The following is a 21,735-nucleotide window of genomic DNA, read 5'->3' on the forward strand; positions in this document are numbered from 1 at the left end:
ACGAACCTACCCTCAGGGTCTACCAACTGATTAGTGGCCTGAAATGGAATCCCCGCTCTCACCCACACCAACACCCCTCTAGCAAATGCCGAGTACGTGGTACCAAACACCTGACCATGCCACCTCCTCTGCAGTGCTGTGCATTCCTTCTTGGTTAAATGAGTCTCTTGTAAGAAAGCAATATGGATTCCTCGCCTCACTAGCTGGGCGTGCACCTTATACCTCCTCGTCATGGTCCGGAGCCCACGGACATTCCACGTGAGGCATTTCAAATCAGGTAATGTCCCCATTGCCACCAGTGCCCAACCTTCGAACCAGTACCCAGTGATTGCCCCCAGCTCCGCAGTATCGCCCCTGAACCAGAACACCCCAACAAACTCCCCCCACCCCTCTCCCCAGAACAGGACCCAATAACACCATATCAGCCCCCATCCAAACCTGCAACCCTCCAAACATTCCCTACTCTGTGATCGTCACCACAGAAAGCCTTAAGGGCAACAAGGGGGTGTTCCTGAGCCGACCCGGCGCAGCCCCAGCCCCCGCCCCCAGCCCATGACCCCGTCTGTCTTGCAGCACAGTACCTGCCAAGCCGCAGAGCACCAGGGCGCCCCGCCGGGCTCGGAGCCGCGTGCCGAACCCCCAGTCTCCAGTGTTAGGCGTTAAAGAGACCATCCGCCGTCTGTGGAGTGACCACCGGCCTCCCCGAGCTCTCCACCTCCGAGCTCTCGCCACCAGTCCGCCCACTTTCTTCACCAGAGTCCGAGCCTCCCGAAGTCTTTTCTTGCTGGGAGCCCGTTATGCTCACCGTCGCTGCCAGCGCTCGTCGCCTGTCTTCTGCCATCTGCTCGTCCCGCACCCGTCTCCTGAGGCTATCTCGTTTGCGGATGCGTTGAGATTTCCGCACCGGCTGGCTCCTTGCTTTCGCACCCTTCCCCATGTGAGCTGTACCAGCACGATATGACTCCAGCCATGACCAAGCCTCATCAGGAGTCTGAAAGAAGTGAGTCGCTTCGTCCAGAATCACTCTCAGTCTTGCCGGGAACAGCAAAGAATATTGTAGGCCTTCTGCCCTCAGTTCTTTTTTCACCGCCAGAAAGGAGGCCCTGTTTTTCTGGACCTCCTGCGTGTAGTCAGGGAATATCGTGACTGGGCTGTTCGCCACCTGGAAAGGGCCGTCCGAACGCGCCCTCTGGATCAGCAGATCTCTGTCCCTATAATGTAAAAGTTTGATCAGCATCGGCCTGGGCGGGCAGCCCGGCAAAGGCGGACGGGCCGGAACCCTGTGTGCTCGCTCCAAAGAGAAAAAAGGGGAGAGACCCTCCGGGGCCACTACCGTTTTAAACCAGTCCTCCATGTAGGCCATCGCGTCATCTCCCTCGGCTTTTTCCGGCAGGCCCACTACCCTTACGTTATTCCGTCGATTGCGACCTTCGGCATCCTCCGCCCGTCTCTCCAGCATCGCCAGCCGGCCCAAAATTTCCACGATTTTGTGGTCTGTGGATGCCACCGTGGGCTTGAGCTCCTGTATCTGCAACTCAGTTTCTTTAACTCGGTCCGATAGTTTGGCATGGTCCGCCCGCAAGAGACCCAGCCCAGTGGCAACCTGCGCTATGTCTTGGTGGAGGGCCTCCTTGGTCGCCGTGATCGCTTCCAGGATATCATCCAGCCGCTTGTTCAGTCGCCGTTCCTGTGCAGAGCCCTCAGATTCTGCCCGGAGTCCACCATCCGTGGCCGACCCCGATCCCTGTCCGTGCTCAGCCGGCAGCTGCTGCGCAGCTCCCCCAGTCGCCATCTGCCCAATGCGGGCCCCCGGGTAGGGTCTCCGCTGAAGGATGAAGCAGTGTCCCGATCCAGCCCCTGCAAGCCAGAGGGTCGCCTAATCAACTGCGCCAGAGCCAGCCGCACTGCGCGTCTGCCGTCCCCCAGGAGGGCCCTCTCAAGCGTCGCCCATGTACCTCCTACGGATAGCCCGCAGTCCGCTCACTGGTCGACACCTCCTCCGCCAGTCTCCGGCAGCCCTCGCACCTTCCAGGCACTGCTGGTGAGCCCCTAGGTCAGTGCCGCCCTCTGCTCCACGCCGTGTCGTCCGCCGTTCCAGCTCGCCGTATTATGATGCCCTCACCGACGCCACCCAAGGAACGTTCAGCCAAGGAGTTTGTCCTGTGTTCCGGGGGGGGGGGGCAGCGCTCTGCTGACCTCTAACTTTCAGTGCTCCTCCAAGCAGCGATGTCCCAGCGCTATGCTCCGTGTTACCTCGGAGTCGCCGGCAGAGTCGGTCAATCCGCCCCACTGGCGGTCGCGGGATCCGGAAGTGCCCCGATCCTCCCGACTCCGCTATGCGCCTCCCGGCGTGGCCTCTCGTGGGCGATGTCGTCCCCAGTCCGGCGGCCGCCGCCGCTCCGGTCCCCAGCACGGCGGAGCGCTATCCCTGGAAGACGCTACCCTCCACGTGGGGGGAGGGGAGGCCCTGTATTTCGTGCCTCACGCGGCTGGCCGGGCTCCGATCCGCAGTGCACTGTCCCAGGGGCCCTGGAGAAGTATCCCCATCCAGCGTGACAGAGGTGGACCCCCTCACTCTCCGGCCGCGGTCCTTCGGTCTCCCTTCTCTGTCCTCAGGGCTCCTCGGACGGGTCCGCCGCCATCTTGCCTAGGAGGCTCCCTGCTCCGCGGCTCCCGTTCCGGGCTCCGGCACTGCCCTCGGCTCCTCACGGTCGCGTCGCCGTCAGCCACCGCTGCCCCGGTGCTCCGCACCGCCGGTCCGCCCGTCAGGCAGCGTCCCACGGCAGGAAATCAGGATTATCGACGGGGTCAGGCTCGGAGCTACAGGCTCACGCCGCCATCCCGATCGGCGTCCAGACCACGCCCCCAACATATAGCGGAGATGAAGGCCTGCATTTCCTGCCTGGAGCAGGAGACTGGTCTGGATGAAACCGAGAGCAATCAGGTTTCGCCTGATAGAGTTGTGGCAACTGTATTTAGACGAAGCCCATCAATGTTAATTTGCATCTACCAGCAGAGTCTATGATAAAGCAAGCAAACTGCTTTGTTGGCTGGTGACTCCTTGGGAGACTAACCAGGTGATCCTGGGGATTACAGGTACTTACAGTATGACAGTTATAGAGGCTGAGGCGATCATCAGTGCCTTTTCAGATAACTATCAGGCTCTGTGCACCCACCAGGAGTGCCCTCCCCGAGAGGCCGCTACGCTGTGATAGGTGACGTGCCTCTGCTATCTACCTCGGCACTAAACAGTGCTGAGAAGGATTGCCCCATATCGCTAGAGAAGCTGCAAGATGCCCTTGCAGATATGAACACGAGGAAGACCCCGGGACCGGACGGGTTCCCCTAAGGCTTTTATCGTAGGTTCCGATCTAAGCTTCTCCCACCACTGCTAGCCATGTATAATGAAGCCATCAACAAAGGTTGTTTCCCACAGTGACTAGATGAGGCCACGACTGTTATCCTCCACCAAAAGAGTTGCCTCCAGCAGAATGCTCCTCCTATAAGTCCATATGTCTGATTAAGAATGAGCTCAAGATCTATGCCAAGAGGCTTGCTAACCTTCTCCTCTGGGTATTACCGGCGATGATGCACCCAGATCAGTGCGGCTTTGTGCCCCAGTGTAGCACCAGACACTGTATACGTTGTGTCAAAGCTGTGCTGGCCTATAACACGACAGTAGCTGGGCCCTCGGCCTTCTTTCTAATTGACTTTGAGAAATCATTTGACTCCCTTGATTGAGAATTTTTATTAGACTTACTCCGACGAATGGGTCTAGGACAACAATTTATAAAATATGTGTGGGTTCTATAAGCATCCCCCATAGCCCGCATCCGCATAAATTGAATCCCATCAAGGATATTCCAAATCCAACACAATATCAGGCAGCAACGCCCTCTATCGCCTTTGCTTTTTGCGTTGGTGATTGAGCCATTAGCTGCATGGGTTCGCTGTGATGTACAATTGGAGAGCTGGCCAGATTCCTGCAGCGCCCTCTTTGCATAAAGATATAGAACTTGAAGGAGCAGGGGCCTGGTAGTTTCGGGGTGGAACAGAAAAAGTAGGATGGCATCGTCCTCTATGCCAATGACGGCCTACTTTTCTTGCCCTACTCCGAAAATACCGGGCCCGTATCCTTCACATGCTAGATCTTTACGGTCAGGCGTCGGGCCTCTTGGTGGACTGAGACAAGACTCTACTGTTCCCAAACAATGCAGAGGTGAGGATGGGAGACTGGCATGCCCGAATCCCTACCAGTCAGCTTAGCTTCCAATATCTAGGGGTGTATTTCTCCCCAATACCAGATCTAACTTGGATGGTAAATCTAAATCCGCTGGTGGCTAACATGAAAAGAGACCTGGAAAGATGGAACCGCCTGCCACTTAGTATCCGCTAGATATCGGCTCTCTTTAAGATGGTGATCTTACCTCGTTTCCTATACACCCTCCATAACTTCCCATACCTAATTCCACACAAATGGATTACAGACATTCAAGCAGCGGTGCGGCCCTTTCTTTGAGCAGACAAGCCTCCACGCATAGCTTTCAGGAAATGTATCAGTCCACATACTATGGGGGCATGGCAACTGCCAATGTACGGCTGTACTACTGGCCGTCTCAACATGCGGTCCTTAATGTCTAGCTCCAGGGAGGCGCAGCAAACACAGCGGTCAGAAGTGAGATAGAAGCTATGGGGTGGGATGCCATCAGAGATATGCTTTAAGGGGCCCTGATTCCCAGATCTCTTCCAAAATTTTAGAGGGTGGTCCTTTGGTATTGAGAGCAGCCCTCCAATGGATAGGGTGGAATGGGTGTATTTTCCAGGAGACCTCCCTTTGGAGAGGCTGATGGCTGGGTCAGGCAGTCAGTTTGCAGGGATTCTGCAAATGGGATCTAATAGGAATATCGAAGCTGAGGGACGTATGGAAGGGGTCCCAAATGAAATCATTCCAAGTACTACAGATAAATTCCTCCAGCTTTGCGACGTGCTGGAAGCTCAGAAAACCGCAATGGGGAAGGTCCCCAAATTTAGCCTCATGGAAGCCCAACCTCTGATGGAACCCCTAGGGAAAGAGGGAATATTCCATATTTATAGGTCATTGGTAATCAACTCACTGAACCTGTTCACCCCACTGAAAACGAGATTGGATGGTTGGGTGCTTGAAGTAGAATAATCTAAGTGGAGGCGGGCCTTAAAGGCGACCAGGGTATTACCCAGATGTTTATATATGTTGCAGAACTTCCCATGCTCCATACCTAAGACATATTTTAACCAAATACAGTCTGTACTCATCTTGTTATTATGGGCAGGCCGATGTAGCAGAGTAGCTTTATGCACGCATTCCCTACGACACGAGGAGGAAGGCCGTGAGGTGCTCCAATTCGGCTTGCATTATTATGCAGCGCGCTTGTAACACAGGCCCAAGTGGTTTGATAATGGGGGTAACCGGGAGCAGCATTTACTAGTGGGAATGGTGACGGCGGAACATCTGCCCGTGGCCCTTATTGAGGGTTCGAGTGTCGGCAGGGGCCAACCATATACAGTGCGTCACATAGCACATATTTGGCAACAGTACGTGGAATAAATACTGAAACATGCCCCATTTCACCGGGAACTCCCCATGAGGATACTGATCCCAGTCCAACAATTGATGGCGCATATGTCCTTTCATGCCTGGCAGTAGGGTGGGTGTGAGACTCTGGGAGACCTATACCCCGACGAGTACTTCCTCACATATGAACAAGCCTGTGATGTTTTACGCTTGGACAGGAGCAATACTTACACTATGCGGGACTGACTGATATTGCTAAGGCGACTTGGCCCACTTATCAGGCTGCCCCACAATCCACATCTACTCTGGACATTTTTCCGACCTGTGGCGCAGGTCGCCAATCGATAACCCACTTCTACAGGGCCATTCATGTCAAATACAATTCTGTAATCTACATGGTTCATGTTCTTTGCAGAAGGCAGGTCAACCCTATGAGCTACTTTATGATGAGTCAAAAATGCCACTAGACAAATATCCGATGTCTCTCCGGCAGAAAAAGTAATCACCATTTATCGTGACCTTTTTATTGTTGCCTGAAAACTGCTGGACACACAAGGAACTCTGCAGCATGTACTTTTAGGTTTAAATCGTTTTTATTGAAGCTGTGCTAAAAGCGAGAATGCGTCATGACGGGCTACGCAGAGCCCAGGAGCATACACTGGCACTTTCATTTACGGAAAAAGCAATCGATAAATAACTAGAACAATCCAACCCCCCACCCAAAGAAAAGTGGGAAACAGGAGAGAAAAAGAAAAACAGAAAAAGACCCTCCCACCTCCACGTCCACGTCCACTGAACTCAATATGGCGTAGCACGATGTTAAATGACTTCCCTAAGGATGGTCCCACTGGGTAGAGGGATCTAATGAGGTGAGTCGCAGGAGGAGAAGATATCTGGGACATGTCAGCTCTCGGAAATCTTGAGCAAGAAGGGTCAAAAATGTCTGCCAAAGCTCACCAAATGACTAACCTTTCCCGGCTACGGTAAGTGAGATCTTCTCCATACCCAGTATGTGCCACAGCCGCTGAAGCCACCCCATGTGAGCAGGAATTTGGGGGGACCTCCAGTGTGACAGTATGTTTGGAGTGGCGGTGCCGAGCGCTATTGCTATTTGCTTCCCTCTTCTGGACTTCAAGGGGTAAGTAAGCGGGTTCGGAACACCCAGGAGGACATATGCTGGGAGCCGGGGAAGTTCTGTATAAAGATACTTGACAATTTTGTCCAGGATTTGCGTCCAATAGGGTTGTATGTGTTCACATTCCCATAAAAGGTGAACTAGGGTTCCCGTCTTCCCACACCCTCGCCAACAGTCCGGGCTATGTGTAGGGTCGGCTTGGTGGAGCTTCTCAGGAGTGTAGTACCAATAGTACACTAGCTTGGTAAAGGTTTCGGTGAGGTCTATATGGCTCGCAGTATGATGCGCCCTATAGCATGCTCCCTCCCACTCTTTGCTGCTAAGATTGCGGCCAAGATCTTTCTCCCAACGTGCATGGCCTGCATGATATGTGCACGAGTAGCGGGACAGAAGCATTTTGTACAGGTACGAGGTCAATTTCTTGTCTGAGGACTGCGTGATTAGCCATCATTCGTACCCAGTGAGATGTCTGTGCGCTTGGGATTTATTATCAGGGAGCATGGCCCAATGCCGCAATTGTAAATAATGCAGGCGTTCAGATTCAGGAAAGCCATAGTCGGCTCGGAGCTGTGGGAAAGAAATGATGCCCTCTGTATTGAATAGAAGGCCTAGTGCGTGGCAGCCGGCGGCTCTCCACAGTGGGAAGGATGTCGCGGCCATCCCAGGACTGAAGTCATTGTTGTCGAAGAGTGGTGTGAGGGGAGAGCGGAAGGTCGACAACCAATGGTTTCTGATGGTCTGATCCCAGACCAAAAGAGTGGTGCATGTCACTTGTGAGGCATAGAGATTGAGCGGTCGCTGGGCTTTCCTAAGGAAGGGGATCTTCATAAGAGAGGTGCCCGCTACCGCATGATCTTGTTGGAGCTGTGCGGCTTTGTAATATAGCATAAGGTCTGGGATCCCGAGTCCCCCTTCGTCAGGCGGCAGGAAGCTAATAGTCCTTTTCATCCTCAGCTTGCGCCCCTGCCATATGAAGAGAGAAAGCTCCGACTGTACCCGATGCAGCCAGCCAGTGGGAGGCTCCAAAGGGAGCGTCTGAAAGAGGTACAGAATTTTAAGGAGGATCGTCATTTTAATAGCCGCAATAAGCACTAGCCACGAAATTGAGTCGTGTTTCCATCGCTGCAGATCCGTGCGGATTTGGGTATGTAGCTTGGAATAGTTGACCATTCTCATGGCCTGTAGGGTGGGGGCCAGCTGAATTCCCAAGTATGGGACTGTCTCCTCAGACCATTGTAGGGGTGCCGATCCTGGAGATCTGCCAGCATCTGTGGCGACAGTGAGAGATTCAAAGCCGTGGATTTTGTGATATTAACTTTAAACCCGGAGGCCTTCGCGAAGGAGTCCAGCTCCCCCAAAAAGGCTCCCAGAGCAGTCGTCGGGTCCGCCAAGGTGACCAGGACGTAATCCGCGTACAAGCTTATGGTGTGCGTATCACCGCTGAAGCAGATGCCCGTGATGCGAGGGTTGTCCCTGACTCTCTGCACCATTGGTTCCATGTATAGGGCAAAGAGCAGGGGTGACAGAAGGCACCCCTGCCTCGTGCCTCTGCTAATAGTAAATGGGGTGGAGGTATGCCCATTTACCCTCACCATAGCTGAAGGGGAGCGATAACAATTGAGGATGTGTGTCCTCATCTTTTCCCCCAGGCCAATATGTATCATTGCTTGTTCTAGGTAGGGCCAGTGGACACGATAGAAAGCCTTTTCGGCGTCTATTGTGAGAAGCATATAATCCCCTTGGGTACGGGATGCCTTCTCTAAGAGGTGCATAACTCTCCTCGTGTTATTGCTAGTCTGCCTTTGAGGAATAAAACCAGCTTCATCGGGGTCTATGATCCTCGGCATGTAAGGTGCTAGCCGTGCCACCAGGATTCTGGTGTACAGCTTCAGGTCTACGTTCAAAAGAGAGATAGGCCTATAATCCCCACAGCTCGTCTTGTCTTTCCCGGGTTTAGGAATAACTGCAATTGCAGCCGCTAACATAGATAGGGGAATCGTCCCCGGAGACGCAAAAGAGTTAAAGTGAGAAGGGGAGCAAGCGTGGAGCAGAATTGTTTGTAAAAAGCTGCTGTGTAGCCGTCTGGGCCGAGGGATTTGGCTGGTTTCAAGCGGGCAATGGCTGCTATGACTTCTTCTGGACGTATCTCCCTCTCTATGTATTCCTCCTGCTCTGGGGTCAATGTGGGAAGGTGAGCCTGAGTCAGATATGCGTCTATGTCCTCCGTCTCCAGGGGTTGCTCGTCGTATAGATGAGCGTAAAAAGTGTGAAATGTCTCGGCAATAGCCGCATCATCCACGAGCACAGTCCCTGTCTGATCTTTAATTTCCTGGACTCCCTCATGCAGCTGCGCCTCCCTGAGTTTGTGTGCTAGCAGTCACCTGCAATTTCCCCCCCACATAAAAGGAGTGGAGCAAGCGCAGCATATTCCGCCTAGTCGCGGTCGATGGCAGCCAGCTGCAACCGAGCCGCAGTCAGTTGACGCCAGATACGTGGGGCCGCAGTATGACGATGCATTTGTTCTAATTCATGCACTTCCTGTGTGAGGTCCTCTCGCTTTCGCTCAGCATTGTCTGCGGAGGATATAGCAATTATTTCCCCTCTAACGACCACCTTTAGGGCTTCCCACCTAGTGGACATGGGTGTATCCGGGTTGTCATTGTGTAGTAAGTAGTCATCCAGCGTACGCTGTATCTGAGTGACTGTGTCCGCATGGTGGAGGAGGGTGTTACGCAGGCGCCACTACCATGGCGGCCTATGGGTCGGTGGAAGTTCCAGAGTAGCTACTACTGGTGCGTGGTCAGACAATGCTGCGACCAGAATGTCTGTGGACGTTGTGATGTCCCGGAGTGTCGTAGAACCCAGGAAATAATCCAAATGGGCATAGGTTTTATGGACATTGGAATAGTAAGAGAAGTCCCGGAGCTGGGGATGTTGGTGTCTCCATAGGTCCACTAGGCCTAGGTCGTCCAGTCTGGAGAGCCCTGCACACAAAAGAGCACCTACCTGGCCTGTGCACTGCGCCGATCTATCTAGTTCGTTGTCGAAAACTATGTTGAGATCACCCCTCAGCAGTATCTTATGCTCTGGGGTGTCGCTAAGGGCTTCATGTAGAAAGCGTTCCTGGCCATCGTTAGGTGTGTAAATAGACCCTATGATTATTGTGTGACCCCCTATCAGGAATTGGTAAGTAAGCAAACTGCCCTTTATTTTGTCCTCCTTCTGTATCACCTTCCCTTTAAGAGTCCTAGAGACCAATATAGCCACCCCTGCAGCTTTGGAGGGACCAGAGAAAAAAAGCTGTGTCGGAAAAGCACGGGATCTAAGCCTGTGACAGTCTCTCGGGACAGGTGCGTCTCCTGTAGGAGGCAAATGTCAGCGCCAGTACTAGTTAGATAGGAGAGAATCGCCCTGAGCTTGAGCCCTCTCACATTAAGTGTGAGGACTTTAAGGAGGGTAGGCGACATCAAGGCCAAGGGACCGGGTGCGCTATGAGACATGCTCAACTAGGCGCCGTGTACGGTGATCCAGGGCAGCGGCGAGGAGCGCCCAGTGCAGCCATTGCACAGATGTAAGAAGCTGGACACTGTGGACAGAGGGCCCCAAAAAGAAGAGGAAAGAGAAAGAAGGGAAAGCAAGGAACCCACTTATAAAAAAAAAAGGAAGGAACACGACGGGTGCCTATGAAAGTCTGAAGTTCAGGTATTAGTCCATCATCCACGGATGATCAGAAAAAGAGTCTACTGGGGAACAGCGCGGTCAAGTGCACCTCCCAGACGCCCCCTGACCGCCAGAGTAAGTGAAATGATACATGGTCCAGGCCCATTCATGAGATGACTGTCTTGGCAAGGGCCTCCGGCAAGACATCTAGAGTTGCTTGCTGTTCCTTCCTTCCTGATGTCTGCAGGATCCAGTCGATTAGTGTGGTGCCTCCTCCTCTGCTGCCTCCATCGAGGTTGCCCGAACCGCGTTCCAGGGTGTCGCGACCCTCATCATCTTCCGGGATGTCAATCTCTAGTAGTCTACTTGCTTCTGACAAGGAGCAGAGTTGGTAGAGCTTGCCGTCATGTCGAAAGATGAGACGGAAAGGGTGCCTCCAGGAGTATAAAATGTTGCGTTGGCGTAGGGCCGCTGTGATAGGCCGGAAGTTCTTATGCTTCTGGAGCGTGACGGCAGCTAGACCTTAATAGAGGACCGGTGTCTGATCTCTGAATGTGATAGGGTGTAGCGTTCTGGCCTTACGAAGAATTTCTTCTTTGGTGCAGAAGTCTTGAACGCAAACTAGTAGGTCTGCCGGTGGAGTGGTGTCAGAACGGAGAGGGCCCACCCTGTGTGGTCTGTCCATTTTAAGATCAGTGTCCAGTGGGTTGCCCAATACATGATTAAAGAGTTCTCTCACATAGGTGAAGATGTTGCCCGCCTCTTCGTTGGTTCTCACTCCTCGGATTCTGATGTTATTGCAGCAGAAGCAATTCGCAAGGTCTTCCAGATGTGTTTGTACATCTACTTGTTGATCATGTATGCTTATGACTTGTTGCTGTAAGGCCGACACTTCAGTATCCCGTGTATCACTCTTGTCCTCCAATGCTGCCACTTGCTCCTCTATGCAGTCCACGTCTTTGCGGACGTCCTTGAGTTCTGCGGTCACGTCTCATTTCACTGTGTATAGGTCATCATGCAAAGCCGAGAACAGAGATTCCAGGAAGGCCGGAACCTGGCTCCTCCTTAGCAGCCGCTCCACCATGGGCGCGTGTGAAGAGTTCCTTGAGTGATTTCTCCTTCTTGCCCTGGGTGGAGGTCATGGTCCCACCTCGCCAGGAAAGATGCGCGGTGTAAAATTGAGGCTATGCGTCTCCTTTCAGCGCCTCGCCAGATGAGGAGCAAGCGTGACCGGGCTCCGTGAAATCCTTCTAGAACAAGTGCGGTCCAAAGGCGGCCAGCTCCACTGGTCCGCTATTGCGAGGTTACACAGTCGCTGGGGGAGTGCAAATGCTGTCTCCCCACACCAGTACACAGTAGGCCCACCGGGCACGTTGTGTGACAATCAGTCTCTGCCCCTCATCCTCTAGAGTGCACACCTCCCGGTGTCCAGCCAGAGCCGGGGTCGAGCAGAGGGCCCCTAGACGCGCCACACTCCGCACCCGGACCTGGCCGGGCCGCTTCCATGGAGCGCAAGGCCCCACCCTCGGCAACCGCCTCTAACGGAGACCGCTCTCAGAAACCCCCAACCCCAGCGTCGAGTTCTGTTGAGACGGCTCGCCCCTTCACCACAGATGGGGAGACCGGCAGGTATGCCACCAGCAGGAGTACCCCAGGTATGCTGCGCCTCGAGGGTGCTGTCTATAAATGTGTTCCCCCACATGCCCTTCTTTGGGGGGATGCTGCGGGCTCGCGGTGTGAGCCCCGCTGACGCGGAGGCCCAGCCTGCCCCATGCCTGTCACTGGCTGGGTCGGGCACCGTCACTCACCGCCCTCCAGGAGTGCGTATCCACACACAGCCCCCGTTCTTGATGCGGCTCCCCACTGGTGCGGCCCTCTTCTACCAGGTCCTGATCCGGCTGCGTAGCTGTCGGGCAAGATGCGGGCGGTGACTCGCGACCTCCCCCAGCACCAGACTGTGCTGCGGAAGGCCGCAGTGCAAGATGCTGCGTGCCGAGGCTCCACTCCTCCACCCGCCTCGGCACTGCGAAAGAGACCGCTGCGCCACTCACGGGGGCCAACTGCACTCACCCCGATCCCATATGTGTATCGTAGTGGGTCCTTGCAGGGCCGTCGAGGCTAGACACGGCAGGCTGCGGCTCTGTGTATGGCCGCCAGGTCCAGCCATGCCGCGATGTACACTTCGTACCGGCCTTTGCCGCCGTCCAAGGGGGAAATCCCGGGTTGCTCCAGAGAGACGCTTCGTTCAGGCAGCAAATAGTGCTCTTGTCAGTAGGCGGTCTGGGACCGGTGCTTCCTTGGGCGGTCAGCGGGAGGGACAGAGAGACGCGTCCTACCCCGCCGCCATCTTGGCCACGCCCCCAGCATGTACTTTTAAACCCATATCTTATTTCTAAACATTAAACACAGCCCCCACCCCCCTCAGCTCAGCGCCAGCTGCGACTGCACCGGTCACACTACCCTAATGCCAGCCCTGGCGCAGAGTCAATTTTGAGACCGACAATTTCAACTCATTTGGTTGGGTCCAGACAGGAAAAGGAGGCAGGGCAAAATGCAGGCTGCCACACATATACTTGGCAATCTGTAAAAAACTACTATCCTCTCCAGTTTGGTTGTATCTCATTAAGTTGAATTAAGCCTGCAACTGAGCTTTGCATCTAAAAGACCTAAGTGAATATGTGATTGGATCTGTTTGAACCACATATACACAGGTGCATCACAATTCTGAGCTTCACAAGAATTCAGTATATGTTAGACATTTTAAAGATTCTGGTTGTGATATTTCCCAAACCACCTTGCATTATAAATACATTTCCTCTTAAATGCAAAGCTTTAGTCAAACCTGCAGCAGTAATATTTATGGTTTATTCACCATTGGTCCTCAAAAAACTTAGTCGCAGAGTATGGGCATAATTATATAACTGTCCAACAACCTAAGTGGTGATGTGAGCAGGCACTAGTACATTATCCATGTACGCATGGGTTAAATAGATAATGTAAAGAATAGATTTCCAATTTAGGCCAGGAGGTTTTGTATCAACCTACTGTACACTCCCATAAGACTTTAGTGAATGCTTAAATACATTCCACACTGCCATAGCCTGCACCTATGGAACCACCTCAGTGACATAGGTGGTTCACCAGAGCACGATTTACGACGGGGTGCACCACTGATTCTGCGGCCTTGCTCTGAGATGGGGAATCAACTCATCCAACACATACTTCATTTCTGCAAGCAAGGGACCACTGTCAGGATAAGTCTGAAAAGTCTGGATATCTCTTTAATTTTGTGAAGCACCATGGTGTCTATTGGCACGATAACATCTTCACAAGAACTGAAGAAACATGGCATCTGGCCTCAGCCTCTCTCCGGTGGCATATTGCTAACTCACATCTAACTTTTGTCTTCCAACTGACATGCACTCTTCTTCTAGTCAAGACCAGCTTAGCACATTCCATGATGCCATTACAGGATGGCTTCGATTTGGCTTGTGTTAGAACATTCCGACAGGAAAGGCATCCACATATACACGTGCTGGCCAAACACTGATCAATCCTGGAAAATGTACCCTCTTCAAGTAAACCATTGATGGTTGTTATGATGTGCAACTAAGATTAAGTAAAATAAGAAGTACCACCGGGCCCAGTGGGATTTCACTTCTCCTAAGAAGTCATAATATACCAGCATTTAGACCACCTCCATTAGTTATGCCACTGGTGGAAACGCGTGCACTAGTAGCCACATTAAGAGCTACATAAATGAACAGTGACCTTGCAGTATTTAGGGTAGTTGGTACGTACCTCGGTCTCACTAAACCTCCTACGAACCAGCTGTGCATATGGAAATGCAGCAACACACTAAACAGAGGATAGCTCCATTGATGACTAGATGCTATCCTGTTGCTGTTATTCTGTTGGCAAAACTGTTCGAAGGGTCCGGACTCATCCACACCCCTGTTCATGCCCAGAGTCATCTGGTTAAATCATGGATGCGAACAGTGATATCCGGATACACCTGTCCACTTGTCCACTACTGTCTTGCGGACAGCCTCTAGAGACTGAGAGACCCAGTGGTGTTTAGTTTGTTTAATATATGCCCACAGATTGGACTCATTTTTGTTTTCCGTTAAAGTTTGGGAGGGATATAGGGCCAGATGTATCAATCGTTTTTCCCGTTCACCGAATCGGCCCGTTTGCGAATGGGAAAAAGCCTTTTGAGATGTATAATCCCAAAAGGCATTTGCAAAATAGGGAATTGCTAAAATTGTGATTCCCTATTTTGCGAATGCAAATAAGGAATCGCAATTTGCGATTGCTGAAATGAAATGCAGGAAGCCAAAAAAATCTGCGACCTGTCTTTAAGGAATCACAAATTACCACCAACTTCAAGTTGGTGGTAATATGCAAATTCCATGAAAAATGCACTTTTTTGCATTTTTCAAGGTGCCATGTGGCGAACATACATGCCCTTAGGGCATTTATGTGCACCACATGTGCACACATACATATTCCAGGAGTGCAACAGGGTGTTCATTTGGCACCCTTGCACCTTTGAAATTGTATGCGCAATTTGCGAGTACCTATTGGGTACTCGCAAATTGCGCATGCAATTACCATTAATTCCTATGGGCCTCTAGGAAAGCCATTCCTTATTTGCAGCTCGCAATTTGCGAGTCGCAAATAAGGAATATGTAGAAATTGCAATTATTATTGCGAAACCTACATACATTGCATTTTGCGATTCCATAATAGCAAATCGGTAAAATTTGCTATTATGGAATCACAAAATCCAATATTGATACATCTGGCCCATAGTGTCCTGCTGGAGATGTAGCTTTACCCAGCCACTCCCGAGGGCTGGTCTCCACACTACCCATCCACATAGGCGTCACTGGTGACGTGGCCCCTGCTAATAAAAAGGCACACGTGCTTGTGGTCATTTTTTATTACCCTACCATGTTGTGTCTGTGTCCAGTTGCTGAGGATATCCTGGGCCCTCAGGACTGTTTTACTTTGAGTTAATAAACTTCAAGAGAAGACTTCCCATTTGTACTTGTCCAATCCTTACAATTGGCGACGAGGATGAGATTGTCTCTTTCATTTTGGAATTCTACAGGGTAATGCTTTTTTAAGAAGAGGAGATTTGTGGTGTTGTGCATTCTATTTCTTATTTATTCTTCACTGCATTTATATTTCTTATTGTTCCCTCTATTACATGTTTAAGGTTAAAATCTAGCATTTATTTAGTTCTATGACCTATGTCATAGTAAGTTCCATCTCTGTTTGTATTCGTCATGTTTGACAGTTGCTGAGGATATCCTGGGCCCTCAGGACTGTTTTACTTCGTGTTCAATAAACTTCAAGAGAAGACTTCCCATTTGTACTTGTCCAATCCTTACATGTCCTTATTACTCAGCAGCCTAGGGGCCAGAACACCACAGAGCGGACTGAAAAAGCAGATTTTAGTGCTTATCTAATTTAGGTGTGCTTCAGTCTTACATTCAGATACTCCTTATGTCTAATACTAGATGTCGCAAACAACAAGGAGCTGCAGAGGGAAACAGACCACAAGTCGCCCTCCTCTCAATCAATAATCATACACAATAGACTGGGTCTACGAAGGTATCACCACCATGTATCAAAATAAGCTGCGGTCCAAATGCCTATATCTTTCGGTATTTTGAACTCCCCTCTTTTCTTAGCTTGAGGTAGTCACCAACAGCCTTTCACATTCAGTTTTTTTTAAAAACCTACAAAATGTTTTACTTATGGCAATCCCCACTTATAATTCTCTCAGTAAAGATACAAAAAGAGAATATCAAGTCCCAAATCAAATACACCAAGTGTTTTGAATTTTTGAAACAAAATGTTTGAAAAAAAATGTTTGAAAAAAATGTGAAAAGACAAGATGACACCTCATGTGCGCAACACCAATTGAGCCTGCTGATTGGTACTCACCAGCTGTGCCCACTTTTATCATCATTGGTTCTCATCTTGCTTACAAAATATATATAAAGTGTCCACACAATTAAACCCAAATTGTGATAATTAGTGGTGAAACAATCACATACCGAGATGCAACTGAAATGTGAAAGTAAAATTGAAAAAGATGCACTTTTTACAGAACCAATTTTATTCTTCCTTAAATGTGCACCTAATTCAAATTTTTAAAAGGTTGCTTAATATGTATACCATTGTATTATGCCGACATGTTTCATCGCCATGAAAAATTTGTGGCGATTTCTTCAGGGCAAACACAGTCGCTTGGCACCAGTCGGGGACACTTCTTAACATTTAATCCGGGGACTGCCAAAAGTAAAAGACACAACACACACAATTCTTACTAAATAACCAATTTTAGACAAATGATCATTTTCTCTGAATCTCTCACATAAACATATTGTTTACCCTTATTGAGCCACACTTCCTCGTACCAGCCCGTTTCTACAGGTCACAACACAGGCTCCATATGTGAGTCCTCGCAATGGATTCGCATTCAGCTGTAATGCAAATCTAGAAATAACGGAGTATCTCATTAGACCCTGCACCCCTATTCAATCTTATATCTAACACTCACCGAACAGAGTTCTGACTGAGCTAACTGGGAACTTCACACATAGCCTTGATTATTTATCGCAGTTCATAATGCCCTGAGGGGACTGTTGACTCTGTCGGCTTCTGAAAAGCTTCCACCCGTGTGTGCACAAGTTTATCTTTTAAGTTGCTAGATCTTTTAAAGGCAAACCTGGGGGGAGGCATAGTAAAATCCTTAGTTGACAATAGTGACCAGTGCTTACGTATAGACTGGCGGATCCGCGGAGTGTTAATCGCTCTTTTTCCTCGCAAAATTGTCAGACAAGCGAGAAAAAGAGCGATTAACACTCCGCGGAGTGTGTTGCTCAAAAAAAATGAAAGGACAAAAGACGAATGTTTACCCGTGGTTATGACGTTCGATCCTTTAGCAACGCGGATCCTGTCTTTGCAGAACCCGACAGAGTCAACAGTCCCCTCAGGGCATTATCCATGTGGATCATGCTCTGTATGTGGACTTACCAAGAAGACATTGAGTATTGTTCTGAATTCAGGAAAGACCTGGCACTTGAGGCGTTTCAGTAATTGTAATACCGCGAATGTGGTATACAGACTGACTTGCCAATGTGACCTTCAATATATAGGTCTTACGACCAGGAAGGTGAAAATTAGAATGCAGGAACACCTTAGTACAATTAGAGTGGGAAAGTTAACCACCAGATTGGTACAACATTGCTATGAGACTAAACACACTTTCACATGGGTTGTACTTGAGAGAATAGTAGGGAACCCTCAAAATGTTGAGGACCTTCTTGCCTCAAAAGAAGCGCGATGGATTTTTCAGGAGAAATGTGACCAATTTGGGTTAAACGACCAAATTGAATGGAACAGCAAGGCGATATATCCATGAAAATGGGTGAAAATATGTAAATATAAGCAGTCACCGGCTAAACGAGCTAGAAAAATTAATTTGAAAAATTAAATTGAGATTATGAAGGAAGATCAAAAGGAGAAAAACACTGGCCCCTTTAAAACGGGTTGATTTAAGTACTGGTATCAGAAAATGAGCTGTTCATATTAGTAATACGTTAGAAATAATCCCATTCTAAGATGGCGCCCATAGTTACAACATGGTGACGCTGCCATTTTCCCGCGAGAGCTTAAAAACAGAGGCGGATGCCGGACAAGTTCAACCGGTGGAGACAAGAAGCTCCGTGAGGCCCGGGGTGGTAAGAATGAATGACTGCAAAGGAGGTTTTTGCGTGCTAACATCATTGGTATTGCCTAAAAGCCCGTTTTTTGAGTATGGGTACTATACGAGAATTGTCCGTTATGGGTGAATGGGAAGTGAGCTCGTTCCATTACCCGGTCACTATGACCCTGATGCGGAGTGCGGTGAGCGGAAAGAAGTGTGTTCTAGCTCCTGGATATCGTGACTCCGATATCTAGTGCGGGGAGTGATGCATGGAGTACTATTTGTTTTTATTGGATGGGAATAGGTGGAGAAAAACACACGGGTTATCGAGAATGCTTTGGAGAAGTTCATGTAAAAAAGAAAGGGAACAACTATAAGCATGTGAAATAAATGGCAGAGAGCAATGGGTGAACTGCGATAAATAATCAAGGCTATGTGTGAAGTTCCCAGTTAGCTCAGTCAGAACTCTGTTCGGTGCATGTTAGATATAAGATTGAATAGGGGTGCAGGGTCTAATGAGATACTCCGTTATTTCTAGATTTGCATTACAGCTGAATGCGAATCCATTGCGAGGACTCACATATGAAGCCCGTGTTGTGACCTGTAGAAACGGGCTGGTACGAGGAAGTGTGGCTCAATAAGGGTAAACAATATGTTTATGTGAGAGATTCAGAGAAAATGATCATTTGTCTAAAATTGGTTATTTAGTAAGAATTGTGTGTGTTGTGTCTTTTACTTTTGGCAGTCCCCGGATTAAATGTTAAGAAGTGTCCCCGACTGGTGCCAAGCGACTGTGTTTGCCCTGAAGAAATCGCCACAAATTTTTCATGGCGATGAAACATGTCGGCATAATACAATGGTATGCATATTAAGCAACCTTTTAAAAATTTGAATTAGGTGCACATATAAGGAAAAAATAAATTGGTTCTGTAAAAAGTGCATCTTTTTCAATTTTACTTTCACATTTCAGTCGCATCTTGGTATGTGATTGTTTCACCACTCATTATCACAATTTGGGTTTAACTGTGTGGACACTTTATATATATTTTGTAAGCAAGATGACAACCAATGATGATAAAAGTGGGCACAGCTGGTGAGTACCAATCAGCAGCCTCAATTGGTGTTGCGCACGTGAGGTGTCATCTTGTCTTTTCACATTTTTTTCAAACATTTTTTTTCAAACATTTTGTTTCAAATATTCAAACACTTGGTGTATTTGATTTGGGACTTGATATTCTCTTTTTGTATCTTTACTGAGAGAATTATAAGTGGGGATTGCCATAAGTAAAACATTTTGTAGTTTTTTTTTTAAAAAACTGAAGGTGAAAGGCTGTTGGTGACTACCTCAAGCTAAGAAAAGAGGGGAGTTCAAAATACCAAAAGATATAGGCATTTGGACCGCAGCTTATTTTGATACATAGTGGTAATACTTGATGTCACAAGCATGACACAAGAAATGCACAAAGATTGAAATAGGCACTATGTGTTATGCAGCCATAGAATACATGAAAACATTTAGGAGCGAAGCGCTCACAGATACTTTGCCACAGAAAGAAAATTGCTATTACATATTCCTTTACATTGGAGCAGTACAGTTATTAAAAAGTGTAAAACAAAATGTTTGCTTAAAAAGGATGCATAGCAACATGTGATCTGCTTGCTACATGTTGAGAAGGTAACTGAATCAAATATACATTATCAAATAAAGATACTTTAATATTATGTGGGACATCATCAACCAAACCTGGCTTTTTAGCGCTTTAAGAGCTGTGACGGTTATGCCCACACTTATGAAAGCGGTACAACAGCTCCCATATGGCAAAGTGTGTTGTTTTACCCAGCACGTGCGGCCAGGTGTCACGCTTGTTGTAAAACAACGTGGAAGCCTATCTAGTAAATACAGAACATTTAAATGAATGAGCAGATGGCGAAACTGATCGCAATACAATTAAAGAATGAATGCGTCGAGGCTCCTGCACCGGACAGTGACCGGTTTGCCGGGGTGGAGGGGGATTTGGGGGGAGGGGTGTAGTGCCACTGCTCCATACCCTTCTATTCATTACCTACCTCTGCCGGTAAAGCACAACTTTAGGGAAATCGCTCAGTAGTTCAACGAAGAGAGCGCCGCCATCTTTGTATACAAGCCGTCGCCATGGCAATATTCACTACAAGTTCATATCCGGGTCAACACTCACATTGGCAATGCATACCTATGGAACGACCACAGCGACGGAATTCAATTTGGCAATAAAGCGATGGATGTCCGACTCTATTACCCGCCTTCCTTACTACGGAGAGTATTGACGTTGCCCCCCCCCCCCCCCACACCAAAAAAACGGTGCTGTTTTTATTGCACAGGCGTATGGTTGCCTCTTTTTTCCGGAAAAACATACCTCTAGTTTGTTTACGTTTTGCTGTTCTTGAAATTCCAGAGCTGGCACTGGGAAATAATTTGTGTGAAAAGTTCAGTGTTCTCTTATCAACATGCATTTACCCGGCGTGTGCTTTAATAATCTGCTACAAATAATTAAGACAGCTCTTTAATACGTGATTTTGTCATCTGTTTGCTGTTTTAGCTTTAAACTTAAAATGGGAAAAATACTGGATTTCACGCCTTTTCGTAACTTGTACTGTATTTGTATATAAAAATAGAGGTATATGCCGTTAAAAAATACCGGACAGGTGGCAATCCTAAACAAGCATTGGCATAGCCAATAGGTCTCGCATTTGGGACCTTATAAGTGTTTAGCCATGCAACACTTGATGTTGTTGCACCAAGGATATTGTGCTGGATAACGAAACACTTATAAGGTCCCAAAGGCGAGACCTATTGGCAATGCCAATGCTTGTTTTCCATGGATATGTAGCCCCCAGATAGCCACATCTCTGGAGTGAGCTAAGGAGCTTCACATATCAAGAGACGGGGTTCTGCCATAATTGAAGTGGACAGAGTAGTGCTTTCTGGGATAGCTAGATGCCACTCTTCACAGGAAGTTGTCACTAGGCGAGAGGGTACCTGGAAGCCCAATGGCTAGTAGTCGTCACATCCCAGAGAGCACCAACTGTGCATTAACGTGGCACCCCTGACACCCAGACCTTAGATCATGTCTGTACTGAAGAGTGGACCGAAGATTGTAACTTATGAACTGTAAATAACAGAAGGATCTCTGTGACAAAATAAGTAACCCACTGAGCTATCCACATAAAATAGCATTCAGTGGTCTGCATGGTACATGTTCTTTGCAACAGGCACATTCACCCTCTGCATTACTTTATGATGAGTCATAACTGTCTCTAGACAAAACTCGATCTCTCTCCAGCAGGAACATTAATTACCACCAGTTACCTTGATATTTTTTTAATGATACTTGCAAACTGTCTGACACACAAGGAACTCTGCAGCAGGTGGGTTTAAACTCAAACATTATTTCTAAACCAGAGCCCCACCCTCCCCCAGGTGAGCACCAGGTGCAGCTGCACCGTTCTCAATGCAATAGAGCCAGCCCTCCCATTTAGTGGACTCACCTTCAAAGCAAGCAGAAAGCTCCCCATAGATTCAGTGCGATCACCAGCGCTGGTAACCTTACTCACTCCCAAACAACAGATGCTCTCAATATTAATTTCAGTGGGATACCCCTTCAGAACCACGTGATCTGACATTCA

General features: G+C 48.9%; 1 protein-coding gene across 1 annotated transcript in view; it reads right to left on the reverse strand.

The window, feature by feature from the left end:
• DLEC1 (DLEC1 cilia and flagella associated protein) overlaps positions 1-20,237 on the reverse strand; it is a 576,582-nt gene extending 556,345 nt beyond the window's left edge. Inside the window, exon 1 of the mRNA XM_085628869.1 lies at positions 20,140-20,237. The gene's annotated coding sequence lies outside the window, so the exon portion shown is untranslated. The remainder of the gene's footprint in view (positions 1-20,139) is intronic.
• Between the last annotated feature and the right edge of the window lie 1,498 nt (positions 20,238-21,735).

Source organism: Triturus cristatus, chromosome 10 (genome assembly GCF_964204655.1).
Source record: "Triturus cristatus chromosome 10, aTriCri1.1, whole genome shotgun sequence".
Lineage (NCBI taxonomy): Eukaryota > Metazoa > Chordata > Amphibia > Caudata > Salamandridae > Triturus > Triturus cristatus.